Source organism: Anthonomus grandis, chromosome 13, assembly GCF_022605725.1.
Source record: "Anthonomus grandis grandis chromosome 13, icAntGran1.3, whole genome shotgun sequence".
Lineage (NCBI taxonomy): Eukaryota > Metazoa > Arthropoda > Insecta > Coleoptera > Curculionidae > Anthonomus > Anthonomus grandis.
This window is the reverse complement of record NC_065558.1, coordinates 12,663,558-12,679,494: the sequence shown is the minus strand read 5'-3', so window position 1 is coordinate 12,679,494 and position 15,937 is coordinate 12,663,558. Positions and strand designations below refer to the sequence as shown.

The 15,937-nt window shown below is 30.6% G+C and overlaps 1 protein-coding gene across 1 annotated transcript in view; it reads right to left on the bottom strand.

Moving 5' to 3' along the window:
* The window catches only part of LOC126743912 (toll-like receptor Tollo), a 48,588-nt gene extending 37,889 nt beyond the window's left edge, over positions 1-10,699 (bottom strand). The window contains exon 1 of the mRNA XM_050451188.1: positions 10,524-10,699. The gene's annotated coding sequence lies outside the window, so the exon portion shown is untranslated. The remainder of the gene's footprint in view (positions 1-10,523) is intronic.
* Between the last annotated feature and the right edge of the window lie 5,238 nt (positions 10,700-15,937).

Here is a 15,937-nt window from a genome sequence, read left to right as displayed (position 1 = left end):
ATGTCACTTTAGTAGCCGTAACAATTACTATAATAAAAAAAACCTTCTGTTTAAATAGTGTCATTTACAAATTGGCATGTCTTACTAAAAGTGCCATTAAAATTATTCTTTATCGTTAAATGATTTATTATTGCATTACTAATGATATCTGCCCCCACATTGACACATCTAGTGTGAATTCTTTTTAGTCCAACATATGCAGTTTTATCCACTGTGCAACATTATTAAAATCATATAGTTTCTGTTCCAAGGTCATTTCATAAGAATGAAATTTATTACTGCAATTAAGGGTAACTTTACGTTATGATAAAACATGATTTTCTTATAAATTACTTTTAGTCTTATTTTTTCGATCACCTTGCTGGTTTCTCCAGAGCATGGTCTGAACTTAATTTTTAAGTAGAGGTATTTTTATGTAGGAACCTCTATTAGGCAGGCATCAAGTTTTTGAAAGCAAAAAAAAGGAACAAACCAAAATTTAAAAAAAAATATTAAAAAAAAACTCTTTTATAGTGCCATTAAAAGTTTAAAAACTTAAAATCTATGTCAACATTCAATCTGCGGGTTTAGAAAAATTACTGGAATTAAATCAAGTTAATGTATATTTTGTCATTTTTTTATTATGTAATTATTTTATTTTATTTAACTTTTCAAGTTAAACAACATTTGCAAAACATAAATAATTTCTTGAAAAAGAAGTCTCCTCAATTTCTCGTGCAAAAGTTTTATTTGCATACATTTATCATTATTAACTATTTGAAAAAATGCAAATTTATTAAGTTTAGTAAAAAACATATATTAGTTTTAAAAAAATCTTCTCCCTACACGTGTTTCGCTAATCAAGTTAACATCTTCAGCTACATTAGATTTTCCCCTTAATATATTTTACTTTTACATGCGCCATATTTTCTTAAATCTGGTTATAATTGATCTTCTGGTTTACCCAAAGCTGTTCTTGCTGTAATTTTTTCAATTTATCTCATCTTAGTCGTTAATTAGAGACAAAGATGTTTTTATTTATCTGACCTTTGAAACACCATTCGCAGACTGACATCTTTCAACACTTCCTTAAAATGGGATTGAATGGAATTGTAACTAACGCTTTGTTTCAATAAAATTATAGTAATTTTGATTACCATGATTTTGATCAAAAACATCAAAAACATTGTCCATGTATAGAAGGAAAAAAAAGTATTTTTTGCATTTAAATGCAAACGATTCATAAAAAGCGCTGTCATAAAAGGGAAAAGGGAATTGCCTATTGCTGTTCCCTCATAATGGTCATAAAACTAATTGCTCTATTGAAAAACGCTCTGTGACATGCAAAGTTTAGTTAATTTAATAAGTTCTTTTATGGATTTGAAACCATTATTTTTCAATAACTTGCTAAAAATTTTGAAAGTTTCTGACATAGAAATGTTTTCTTGTCATACGTATATCTTATACTGTAGGTGTAATTTACACTCTTCAAGAAATTTATTCATAACTTGAACAATTTTAATTAAATTCACTGACGATTGAGACATGTTAGAGTGGTTATAATAAACAACAACTCCTGTAAATATTATTGCGATTCAATATGATATATTAGTTTTACAACCACGTGAATTCAATGTAATTTTGAAATAGAGCAAAAAAAGCATATTCTTGATGACTTTTAACATTATTCTCAGTGCATCTTGAATCAAAACACCCTAAAAAAATTGTTAATACTTACTGGGTGTATAGAAAACCAATTCGATGTGTTGTTAATTGCAAATATTGCCGAAAAAAATGCTGAATTTTTGCATAAGTGCAAAAATGATTGTTCTGCAATATATTACTAAAGAAAACACTCTTAGTAATTTGGCTTTTCATTTGATGGCTCGTTATTAGAGTTATCTAGTGTTATAATTTTAGCTTATATAATCATAAGAATTTAATACCAAAAAAGTTTAAAAAGGCAACGCCAACGTTTGTCTTATTGTTTAACCAGAAGCTTTAAAATATTTTAAGTGGCATATTACAATTTTCTGTATAATTTACCACATTGAAAACATTTTAAATATAAAGAGCATGAAAAACATCACAGTAAAACTTTTTCAAAAAAACGAGTATATCACATTTGATTTATCCAGTCTAGCTGGTTAATAAGGGTGTGACAACCGATCCTGTTATATTATTATCATCACATAAATTTGATATGCATAAGGGTACATTAATGTACTCCGGATACGAGTTCTATGGTTGCAAAACATCCGATCGATACAACATCAATTAAATCTATTCGTACTAAAAGCAGAAATGTTCTGTTTTGTTAGCTTCTTGTATTACCTGCCTGTTTGTATTTTAAGGCACGGCCCTAATTTCCTGTTTAAGCTAAAAGCGGTAAAAGCAGTAAAACTATTTTACGTTTAAAAAATTTACTCGATTCTCGATATACCAAAACGGATATCAAAAGTACATCTGGATTAAACATTAAAGACGTTTTATGAACATATGGGTCTATATACATGGCGTATATATAACATTATTCGCGGACTACGTTTTAAATGACAGAGTGAAATCCTATATGGGATTTAAATTGTTTAAATTTGTATTGGGTTACTTTGTTTTTGTGGTATAAATAGGTAACCTTACGAGCAGGTTTTTTTTGTGTCTGATTTCAATTGATAGGAGCTTTGAATAGATATTTTTTCAATGGGAAGTAAAGTAACAAACAATATATTGTAATGAGATGTTAAGGAAAAATTGATTATTCAGGTTTTGTGATTCTAATGGTCGTACCGCTTTGACAATTACTAGATTCAACACATTTAATTCATACAGATATTAACTGGTGTTAATGGTGCTATTTAAAATACAAAATGTCCTTCTTTAACTGGTATATTAATAAATAAGTTAAGGATTGCAATAGAATGCTGGGGTTTATTAGCGACTTTTATAATCATAAGACATGGTAACTCGCTATTATTCATATGTGTTTCGTAGACTCTAGTGCAGCCATTACATCAGTCATTTAGTGGTCTTTATAAAAGAATAATATCGATTTGAAAAATATAGAGCCGGTTTTTTAGATTAATTTTACAGGATTCACTTTTTCATTGAGAATCATAATTATGATCTCGTGTCCATTTTAAAATCTTAGAATTTTGGATATTTTGTACAAGATTGTAAATAATTTCTCTGACTGTCCAAGTCTACTCAGTAAGTTTGTTTTAGTTTACATGTTTGCCAACTTAGAAACTATGCCTATATTCTATGCATTATTTCTTATTGCAGAACTGATTAATTTCGGAATGCTTCCTTAGTAAGAATCATTCTAAAGATGCCAACTTGTATTGTACTTATCATAATTTGGACTTTCTTGCTTGAGTTGAAGTAAAGAAAGCAGATTAGATAGAAAACCCAGAGTCAAATTATTTCTAGAGGGATTCTAATGGGTCAATCTCTTAAATATTCTAAAGGTATTTAGAGCAGCTTTTTCCGAACTATAGAAAAGTAAAATTTTAGACAAAAAGGTAGTTTCGTATAAAAATAGAAATTGTTATTCTTATTTGTTATGTGAATATAAAGTGGTCAACATTTATTGATTTTGCTTAACTCAAGCATCATGTTTGTAGCATGTAGTTTGGGAACAAATGGAAATCGCACTGGTATTTAAGGTTTTAGGCAGTTCCAAAGATATTATTTAACTATAAAAATTATTTAACTAAAACTATTATAAAACTAGGGCAAGAAACCTAAAATGACTTGAAATGTTTGGAGGACATAAAAAATGTCTTAACAAATGTAAAATATTGAAAATACTTGGAATAAGAAATAATATTCCAATTCCTGGAAAACCAAAAAAGTATTCCAATGTTCTATAACATATGAAAAGTTACCCTAAATACCTGAAAGAGAAAAAATATAACTATATGTCTCTAAGACTCTGGAAGAAATTTATAATGACTTCAAATGTCTGACGAAAACTTTGCCAAAAATCTGGAATATATAAGAAATTGCTATTTAAATTTAAAAGGTAAAAGATGTAACAAATGGCATCAAAACAAGAGAATAAAAATCAATAAACTATATAAAAAAACTAATAAAAAACTATATAAAATTAAAAAACCAAAATAAAATCTGAAAATTAATACTTGGGGTTCTGGAGCCTTTTCTAAATATCAATTTGTCAATTTTAAAGATGTTCTTATTATTTTTTATTATTGGTTAAAAAATGATCTCACTATTAAATAAAAACAGCGAGTTAACACTAGGACTTGGAACTAATGAAAAATCATTTTTTAAAAGCACAGGTTTTGTTTATTATAAAAAATAATATAGACTTAACGAATAGCTTTTTACTGCAGTTACTACCTCAAATATCATTAAGGCTTCTTTTGCTTCCAGACGACAAATCAATTAAATAGTAGCATTCGTAACTCTAGAAGAATCTTAAGAGCGTCACGTAAATAACTGAATTTTAATTAATTTTTTATTAGCCGGTTCAGATGTTTTTCGGGATTTTAAAATACTACCAAAATGACCATGAAAAAAGTAATAAGAAACCTAAATATATTAAAGTTAGAAAACTAGTCTCTATTAAACAGGGTGCGACAAAACTGGGTGCAAATATTTTAAGAGCGTAATGTTGCAGTTAAAATAAGACTTTTTTCCTATAAACATGTGTCCTAAAATGCACAGAGTAAGCACACAAGAAAATCGATGATTTGAAAGACTGGCTACAGTTATACGTCAAATCTTTTGGAAATTTGCAAGTCCTAATTGTTTTGGGTTCTCTTGACATTTTCCGTCCCAAAAATGGTGTAAAGCCAATTTTAGGAAAGGATTCAGGAAGGCTTACCCTTTTGATGGCCCATATCTTATGTTTCCAATAAGAAATTTGAAAATGCAGAACACCATCTACTTAGCCATAAAAAAATCAGATTATCGTTTTTTTGCATTTTTGGATAAAATTAACTTGATTTGACAAAAAAGAAAACAGTCACAGCCCACTTCGTCTTTTCTAATTTAATAGATTTATCGGGTTTATGTTATAATGCTCCCTTTCGTTTATCAGCGATTTTCTCGAAAACGCTTAATTATATCGAAAAAATGCAAAAGCCAGAAAAGTTATATTTTTTCATGGCTAACTAAACACAGGTAGAAAGTTTGCGAATGCTCTGAAATAATAGTCTAGGTAACACAGCTCTAGTCGCTAGGACGCCAGTTCTAAATATTATATCATATCCTCTATAAACCAAGAGATTTTTAATGTTATTGTTGTCATTTGGCAGATGATCCTTAGATAATTATGTGCAGATTTCTTGTCCAAGGCTAAGCAAGCGTTAGGCCTATTTTTATTTGTGGAGTTCTTTGACTAATACTTTGCATAATCAATAGTATTTATGTATATGACGTGGAAAATATTAAGGCTCTTTTAAAGTCAGCTCCCCAATGTCATTGGTAGTGACTTTTAACAGATTGAGGCTTTTTTTAGCCTTGGTTACAATGGCATTTTATTTGATCTCTGATGTCTGTTTTTGATCAAGCATGACCCCAAGATAACGAGAGCAACGTCTCCATAGAATATTATTCTTACCTAATGTTATAGTATTTTAACAAGAGAGATTATGTCTGGTAACAGTAATCTGCGACTTAGATGGTGAAATGTCTAGTCCAATATTAATAATGTATTATTTAATAAAATGAATATCAGAGTTAAAATCTAAGATACGTAAGCAATTGTCGAGTTTTTTATTTCAATGCAAAGATTATCTACGTATTGTAATATTTCAACGTCTTGTATAAAGAAATGGACTAAGGGCCGATCCTTGGTGTAGTCCTTGGTTTGTTATTCTAGGTCCAATCAATTTATCTAACATTTTAAGTAAAATGTTTCTGTTGTTTAATGTTTGAAGCAAATTTTCTGGATATATGAAAAGTCGCGATTTTGTCAACTAACTTATAGATAGCTTATAGTAGTTTTTCATAAAACAATTTTGTATTTCTAAAGTCAAATGTGCAATGCAATCACCAACGATCTTAATTGCTGCGAATATTCAAGCTGTTCTCCGGTCTTGGGACTCATCTCGTCCGTCGCTTAGAACCAAAGGTGCGACGAGGAAGGAGAGAGCGGCAACACACCTCGGGACACACGTAAAAAGTTGGCGAATGTTCCCGAATAACGGCTTAACTACTAAATAAAGAGTCCGAGCCTCTAGGAGGTTAGTTCACTTCTGATATTGGAACGACTTGTAAATCGAAATAAATAGTAGGAAATAAATACAGTGTAAATAGGCGTTTCTAGTAGTCTTAAGTCATTGTGTTTAGTGTAAATGGGTGTAATAAATCAGTTGATTATGTTTGTGTATCGAGTGCTTTAATTTAGACCTAACTGAGCATTAAAAATGCTACAATACTTTTAAAAGGCCAAGAATACTCCAATATCTTCTCCATAGAAAGACTTAATGGAATTGTGATTGTGTTTGGTAATATAGGTATATTAGGTAATGAAATTTTAGTAAAGGCACTATAATAATATATAAATAACTGAGTATAATTATGGACGAAACAGCAAAGTCCGAAACATACATCAACAATAAACTAAAAGCATTTTATTATCGTTTTTAAAAATATATATCATCTAAAAAACTGTCATCTTTAAAAATAAAATATTACTCTAATTTTATCATTATCTGATTGCGAAGATATGGCATACTTCGATTCTATAACAAGTTTATATAAAAAATAATACAGAAATTACAAACTACATGCATGTGTTTCTCTTTTAATATTCCCAATAGACATCATATAACTCCACATCTAAATAATGAAATGTTTACCATGGAGAATAGAAGAAAGCTTCATATGTACTATTTTGTCTATAAGATAATTAAAACTGCAAAATTAAAGTATCTGCATGAGTGTTTAATGCCGTTACTACACACTGCTCATGAAACTAGAAACATTAATTTATATAGAGTTCCTCTTCACCGTACGACAGACTTTCAAAAATCAAAGTCAAGCAATCCCTTGAAAAAAATCTTGATTGACCAATTCTTATGGCTTTTATAAACGCTTTACTAATATGATTCTTTATTTAATCTGTCAACCTGAAGCCTATAAATTGTAAACTTGTAATGCGCATCTCTGTCTAATAAGCTACATGCGAGCTCTATTTAAATTTTGTAGTGCACTAGGCCACACATATTTAAAACTATAGCTCTTAATATTTTATTTAACCTTCAAGCCAATACCATATTTTATTCAAAACCTAAATATCCATTTCGTATAAAAGTAATAATAATCAGCCCAAATATAATCTATTAACACCAATCATTTTAACCAATCTTCACACAAAAGCTATAAATTATGGTAATATTCTATTACTAATAAGAATCTTCCTTCATACTTAATTCAAGGTATTCAACCTAATCTAATTGTCAGCAGTTTGTTTAGTTTATTGACCTCATCAAATTCGGTATAATAAACATTGTAGTTTTTCGTGGAACCTTCTTGGAATTTGATTTCTCAAAAAGCGCATTGAAAATCCCATTCAAATTTCAATAACTGTTTTTCTCATTACAATTTTAACAATATTCAAATTTCGAACGTGCATCCGTGATTAAAGTGGCGCCAGGGCCTGCATTACAACACACTAATTTAATTTTTACAGCTTTACATCGGTTATGGTACATATAACGTAAATTGCCGCGTGATTAACTATTTTTAACCCCCAGAATTAAGTTTCGCACGTGCCTTCAGTTGAGCCCTGCGTACAAGATTTGGAAATCTTCGGATGAAGGGGAGATGATGGGAGATATCCGGTTTCTAGTTTCGGACACGTGCACTTATTCTAAAAGGGCGTATGTTGGTCCCTTGAGGAGATAAGACAGAGTCCTTGATGAGTATCTTATAAATTGCCATGGGTGGAAAATTTCGATTGATGCAAATGAGAGTAAATCCTTTTAGGTCATTTGAATGGTATTGTGGGGGATTAAAGAGGGTTATGTTGGATTCGTTTGTGAGTTTTTATTTTGATGTGTAATTTCTAAATTTTTCATGTCAAAGAGCCGGCATATTTAAGCTACGTTTACTCTCGTAAATATTGTTCAAGATTTTAACAGTTTTTTAAACTTTGCAAATAATATTCTATTTTGTGTAAACATTTCCTAAATGTTTATTTTTAGTTCATGGAAGACTTAAGATTAGGGGTCATTTATTATATTGCTTCTCATATATATTAAGGAGGATAAATAAGAATAAGGATAATTTTTATGAAAGCTATATTAATATTATTATTTGGTTGAAATTTATTTGATCAGAAAAACATTGTTTAAAAACAAATTTAGATTTTTAATTTCTTTTTTCTCCGAAAATTTGACAAAATAATTTTCGGGAAAAAATAATTAAATAGTCTGAATTTATCAAATTAGAAGTTTGCGTTAAAGAAAAGATGTTCGCACCTATCTATGTTAATATATACGGGGAGAAACCATTTCCGAATCTTTCCTTCTCTTTAAATAAAAAAAAATTATCCATATCTTAATTCATTGATATGGATAAAAAAAATTATCTATCTATTATCTATATATCGTTTACTATAAATTTATGTTTGGTTTTTATAAATATTAACATTGCATTTATAGTTTTTCTTCCAACGATATATATCTATATCTTCAATCTTTCTATATACATGTGTGGTGGTCTATTTTATATGCTTTACTATTGATCAGATTAATTTATTTATTATTTATATAATTACCAAATTCTTTAAATAATTTATACTTGCACAATGATTTTATTACATACAATTTTAGAGCCCTGAAAAAAGCCAAAATACAACTCGAAACGTTGATAAGAATATTAAAATATTTCGAATGTGTAAGGCATATTTCCCTGATGGTTGACACTGACTTTCTGTGGTACCTTATATAAAACTTTCTTCTAATTACTTAGAGGGAATAATATTTGTTTATATCCTTCTCTAAAACCTTCTCTATTTTAATTATTTTCTAAATTCATTTAAGAATAAAACTTTTTATATCCACTATAGGCACTATTTTGGCTTATTATTTATATGTTGTTATGTATTTATAAATTATACTTTTATGCAATATATTTTTTTCAAATTTCATATAATTTTAAATATAATAACTTATATGCAAATGTGTATATTTGTATGTGTACTATCCATCTATTTTATGTTTTGTAAAATTTCAAAATGCTGAATTTGTTTTTATTTTATCAAAAAAAATTTAAATTAAATATAAGACGTAATTTCAAACAGTAAAATCTGTTTTGAAATTTCTTTAAAAAATCTTTTTTTAAATTGATAGTTTTTGTATCTATATTGATTTATTCGATTTATTTTATGTTTTATGAATAAATCTTGAATTTAGAGTAATAACAAACTGAATAACAAAAAATTAGAATAAATGAAAAACAGTAAAAAAGACAAAAAGTGGAAAAATTCAATATTCTTAAGTATTAAAAAAGTAACAGTCTAATAAAATCATAAATAATAAAATAAGGTAGCATGCGGTGAACCTTTACGGTTCCATAATCGGAATAATAAAGCTCCAAATTTAGACCATCCTGTACAAATAATTTTGGAACTAGTATATTAATTTATTTTAATTAATTCAAAATTTCTTAATTTAAAATTAAAAAATATGTGCTTAAATTAAGGTAGTCACGCAAAATTTGGGTCAACCCCTGTATAAAACTGTTATTTGGTATAGAAAATGTTTGCCCTTCCCTATTTTAAACAAATAACAATCTAATTCTAATTAAGTATTTTTCTTTTAATAATTTAAAAAGAAAAACTTACCAACATTTAATGAGCTGTTTGAAATCAAATTATTATATTTATAATAAGTAATTTTATTTATTTATTTATAGTAATATAATTAAAAATATAGGTGTATAGGTGAAATAAATATAAATATTATTAAAATATTACATTTATGTATGTTATGTTATTTATATATTTTATGAGTATCTACCCCTCTCTTCCTGCAATCTTAATATGAGATTTCTTTTTTTAAATATTTGTTGAAATTATCAATCTAATATTTTAATTTTATAAAATTTATGAAAACCCTTTTTTTTTAAATTTGTATATATATTCTTCATAGAAAACAACATTTGTCTATATTTATTATTGTTTTTTTTTAAATGAACCTAATGGTAAGCAGGTATAATATCAGCAAAGTATATATTTATAATACTTTGTTATTTTGTAGTAACAAAGTATTATAAATTCTAGTAACAAGATCAAAACAAAATGGATAAGTTCACCTAGATTTATAAAACCCATATAATTATTTTTTGGTATATCAAAGATGTTTTTAGACAGAAATTTGTCATAAACACATATTTTAAATCTAAATTTGTCTTAAATTAAAAAGCATAATCCCTCTGCTCCAAAATCTCTCAGATCAACAACCCCTCTTAGCACACATCTGATTCTGTGCAAAAAATCTATTCGCCCTCTATACGTACAATTCCCAACACAAACCCGAACCTTAATCAAATAAAAATAGGTCACTTACCTTAAAATTTTTAACCACACTTAATTAAAAAACTTTATAAAACTCACGTAAAACCGCATAAAATAAAATAAATTAATGTTTATGGCACCTTTCGATATAGTAACGACGATGCCGCAAAATAAAAGCAAACAGCCGCTCTTTGGTTTGCGGCCCTCCGGTGCCATTCAAAGCCCGCTCAATGGTGGGTCGCTGCGCGGAAACGCGTCGCGCACTTTCCAAGTTTACCTCGTATATGATGTGCTGATGATCTTCGTGTACGGTGGATGAAATATAGGTGAAGCTGGAGCATAAAAACCACTGTTTGTGTACTAATTTATTTACTTACTGATTGAGGTACGGACAATTCAACATATAACATCAGGATGCATCGGATCTCTATCAGCTGCCGAATATCTGCACCGACATAACTGTGTGGCAAAAATTATTCATCAAGAACTGGCAAAACTTTATCATCTAATTGGCGAAACTTACCCCCGTTACCAGTACAAACCGGAAACCGTACTTGGAAATGATGACTTTCGCCTCTACTGGGACAGAACTGTTTTGACCAATAGGACGCTGACTTCAAACAGACCAGATATAATCTTAATAAACAGAGCCCAAAAGAAAACCTTTCTAATTGACATAGCAGTGCCAAATCCTAATAATGTCCTAGAAATGACAAACTTGCTAAATACGCAGATCTAGCTCACGAGATAAAACAACAATGGAGGCAAGGTAATGTATATATACTTCCTCTAGTTATTTCATCCACTAGAATTGTCCCTTTAACACTGTCCAGAAACCTTAACGCATTGGGTCTTTCCTCCTGGACGATTGTCACTATACAGAAATCTGTTATACTGAATACATGCAACATTGTTCGAAAGCTTCTAAATCTACCATAGCATAATTCATCTTGCCTTCAAGCCGATGAAATTGACAACACCGCTATCAGCGAGCTAAAACAGAAAATAATAATAATAACTGGGTTTCCAATGGTTTTCGTTCCGATGGTTTTCCGATGGTTTTCCAATAAATTTAGTGGAGGATCACCGAAACTATTTTAGTTACCCTTTAATATACAGGGTGTTTCAGAACTATAGAATCAAACTTCTAGGGGTTATTTAGTGCAACAGTAGAAAATATTTGAGTATAGGGGAGCCATGTCCGGAAAAGTGTCACTGGCGAGGCCCTAAGACGCGTTAAAATTTAGAAAGAGGATGAATCGCCTAAATAGGATTTAATGCATTTAATTTTTGCCTTTTGTACATGATATCATCACAATTTTTCAAAATGTCAATGTCAATGTTTAGAATTTTTATAGCTGATGATCTTAAATCAAATTTACCTTTTGTGTGTTGTTATCTTTAAAAACGATAACAGAGTTTCTCTGGTAATTAGAGCAGTTTCTTGGCCTCCTAGATCATCCGATTTAACGTCGCTAGATTTTTTTCTGTAGGGACATGTAAAATCTTTGGTCTACAAAACTCCAGTAGACACAGCATAAGACTTAATTAGATGAATTATAGCAGCATTTGAAATCATTTAAAACGATATCAAATTTTTAGTCAAGTCCGCCAAAATCATGTGCGACATTTAAATCGCTGTATTCAGATTAGAGGAAGAAATTTTGAACAATTATTGTAATGATATCATGTACAAAAGGCAAAAATTAAATGCATTAAATCCTAATTAGGCAATTCATCGTCTTTATAAATTTTAAGGCATCTTGGGGCTGTAGTGAAACTTTTCCGGACATAGGTCCCTATACTAAATGTTTTTTACTATTACACTGAGTAACCCCTAGCAGTTTGATCCCATAGTTTTGAAACACTCTGTATACTTACTAACCAATGCAATAAAAAAAACAAACGTTTAGAAATATCACTGAAGCATACTAAGCACTTGTGGTTACATAATCGGGTAAATGTCAAATTTAGTTAATTGTCCTTATTGGGGAAACAGTCTATAGTCGGGATTAGAAGGGTCATTTCAGAGTATAATCAGAACAATATGCAATAGTAATCCACGTAAGTTGATATTTCGAAAGCCGTTCGAAACAAAAATCATTAATTTGATGTATTTAAGATTTACTAGGTCATTAAAAACATCTCTATTCTTTGAAAATATCCAGTTTTTGATTTTGCGTTTGAAAGAGTCAAAACTTTCAACCATCCTTATATCATTTGGGAGTATGTTATACAGTCTTGGAGCATAATATCTTAAACTCCTTTGGCCATGAGTTTTACGAGTCGTGGTTGGATATGCCAAGTTGTTTTGCCAAGTAGATAAACTTTGGTTAATATTTAATCTTCTTTTTCTTTATACCAGTGTTACAAAATTTAGTGCAAATATTTTAAGAGCATATTTTTGGAGTCAAAATAAGACTTTTTTTTTCTTTAAACATGTGTCCTAAAATGCAACCCCTCAGAGATACACATTTTGAAAATTTCTTGAAGAAAATTGCTTATTTGGTAACAGTAACTATAGTTCTGAAAACTTGCAAGTTTTTATTGTTTTGAGTGCTCTTGATATTTTCCGTCCCAAAAATGATGTATTTTCAATTTTTGGAAAAGATACAGGAGAGTTTACCCTTACCAAGGCCCATATCTTCAGTTTCTGATAAAAAAAAATTGAAAATTTAGAATACCATAAAGTTAGCCATGAAAAAATCTAAAATTATCGTTTCTTGCATCTTTTCGATACAATTAATTTGATCTGTCAAAAATTAAAGTAGTCACGGCCCACTTCGTTTGTTCTAATTTGATAGTTTAATCGGGTTTAATAATGCTCACCTTTCGATTACCAACGATTTTCTCGAAAACGATTAATTGTTTCAAAAAAATGCTGGAGACGAAAATTTTAGATTTTATTATGGCTAATTAGAGATTTGACGCATAACTGTAGTCATAGTTTTAAATAATCAATTTTTTTCAAGCAATTTGCGCGGACTGTAGCTTTAAGTAAGAGCATTTTAGGATACATGTTTATAAGAAAAAAAGTCTTATTTTGACTCCAACAATACGATCATAAAATATTTGCACAGAATTTTGTAAAGAAAAAAGAAACACCCTGTATATTTAAGGATTTCTAAGCAATAGAGTTGACGCAAATCTAATATGTTACTTTCAGAAAAAAGATCAGACTCTCTAGATTTTTATTTCAATTGAAATTGTAATATAATCTAACGGGATCTAGCTAAGGGTAATCCTTTGCACTGCGTCTATTGTTTTTTATTGTGCTTCCCTGTCCCTATCTCCCCAATATATTCGCAAACATATTCTGCTCCTTCATTGGGAGCTTCAGCCAATCACTCTCACACTACACATATCTATGTAGAATCCTCTATGACATGTAACCCAGTGCTCCACAATTTGCAATCAAGTATTTGATCGATCACCCCAGAGTCTGTAGATGTCTACATCGGAGCAGCTCATTCTGTATAGATGGCCGTTGCAGGTGTAGTACCTGTTAGCGCCCCTATCAGCGTTCGCAGGCTTTTCCTGTGCAATCTTAGAGCTAGATCCGCCCTCCCAGCGTCGAAATTCAGGAACCATTTAAAGTGAACCAATTCATTGTTGTCTTTCCAATGTCGCATTATCCTGGACAACGTCCATTTTTAAATCTTTGCTTTAAAGAAACCTTTGTATAACCAAAAGATGGGGTGGATCCAATAAAGTTCTCCTCAGCCCCTTTTTTTAGGTAAATGTCCGCCATCTTACTCTCGGCGAGCCTCTCATGTTCTGGTACGCAGACCAGAGTGATCTGGTTCCGAGTCGCCAGGTCATTAAGCCTGCTGTGGCATTCTAGTAGTAACCTCGACCTATATGTACAATCGCTCAGGCATCTGCGTGTTTTAGGCCCCACTACTCCTGCTACAACTCCATGCCCAGCGTTAGGGTTGATTTAATGGCCTTTGTGACGCATAGGCATCTTAGTCCTTATTGCTCGGTTTTTCTCCACCATATCGGATCTTACCATCTGGATATATATAATAACTCATTTTGAGGCTCAGGCCACAGGATCTATCAAGTAGTTATCTTGATGTCTAAAGGTTCCTTTGCCAGTAATGATTCGAGGTGTGGTTCTGTGTGGTGAGTTTTCTATTTAAGATGACACCCACATATTTCACCTTCTTCCGATGGAACGGAAACGATCTCGATGCCGCTCATTCAAAGATTGGGAATGTTAAGCCTCCTTTTCCTGATAAAAGGACAATGGTCGTCAATGGAGATATCCGTGCCGTCTTCGGTTAAGGAGCCTGAGCAGGTCATCCACCAATACAAACCATACAAGGGAAGATCATGAAAGAGTGACATATCGCCAAATAAGCTTCTCTATTAGAAAGTGCTGTTTCTTTTGCGAAGTGCCCATTATCGAAACCACCTTTAATGTCCATAAAAGCACCCAGCGCTATTTCCCTGGATTGCAAGGCTTTTTCGATTTCCTTAACTATTTTGTGCCATGCCGTTATGTTTGACCTTCTGATAGACGAATTGAACTCCATCCAACGGATTCATGGAGAGTACCTCCATCCTGAGGTATTGGTCCAATAATGTCTTCAACATAAAAGATGATAAACTAATTGGCCTATAGGACTTATAGAACAAATCCCAATGTTAGACTTGATTGAAAGATGTTGGTCATCTTCTTTTTTGAAAAAATTCCCTCCAATTTTCAGCTCTCGTATCTCTGTTGAATTTTAATCTTGCTTTGCTGTGCAGTTTCTCAAGATTTCTGTTCCACCAAGGTACGCTCTTCGTGGAGGATTTTATTTTGAAAGGACAGTTGCGTTGAAATTAGGATATGTTTCATTTTCTGTTAGTTTCTCGACTGCTGTATCTAACTCACAATTAACGTAATCGAAAATGTGTTTTCAGATAATTCTGTGATCTTGTGAATATAGCACCCATTTGTTTTCCTGGAGTTTCTGTAAAGTAATTCACTCTTCCTCGATCCCCTCACTTCAAAAAGGATGTGTTTATGATCCGACATAAATTCCATTTTAGAGACCCTCTAGTCACTGACCATATTAAGAGATAGTGAAATGTTGTGTGGAAATTGTGTGAGTGTAGAAATTAAAAAAAAATTTAACAAGAGCCACAATAGCAAAGTATTATACCATATTACCTAAACACTTTCTATCTAAATGAAAGTTGGATCTATTAATTGCCTTTATAGATACGATGGATTGTGTTTTGTAAAAAATAGTCTTTGTTAGTTATATATCTTGGTCACACTATACTATTTTTTTTCTTTAATGCATGTCAGCTTTTATGGTACCATAAAAGAACCAAAAGCAAAAACAAAAAATAACAAAAGGCTGAAAAATTTTATAAATTTTTCCGATTTCATAATTCACCGTTGAGATTATTATCATATTCAAGCTGCTAAGCATTTCTCTTGGTTACAAACAAATATTTTAAATGATA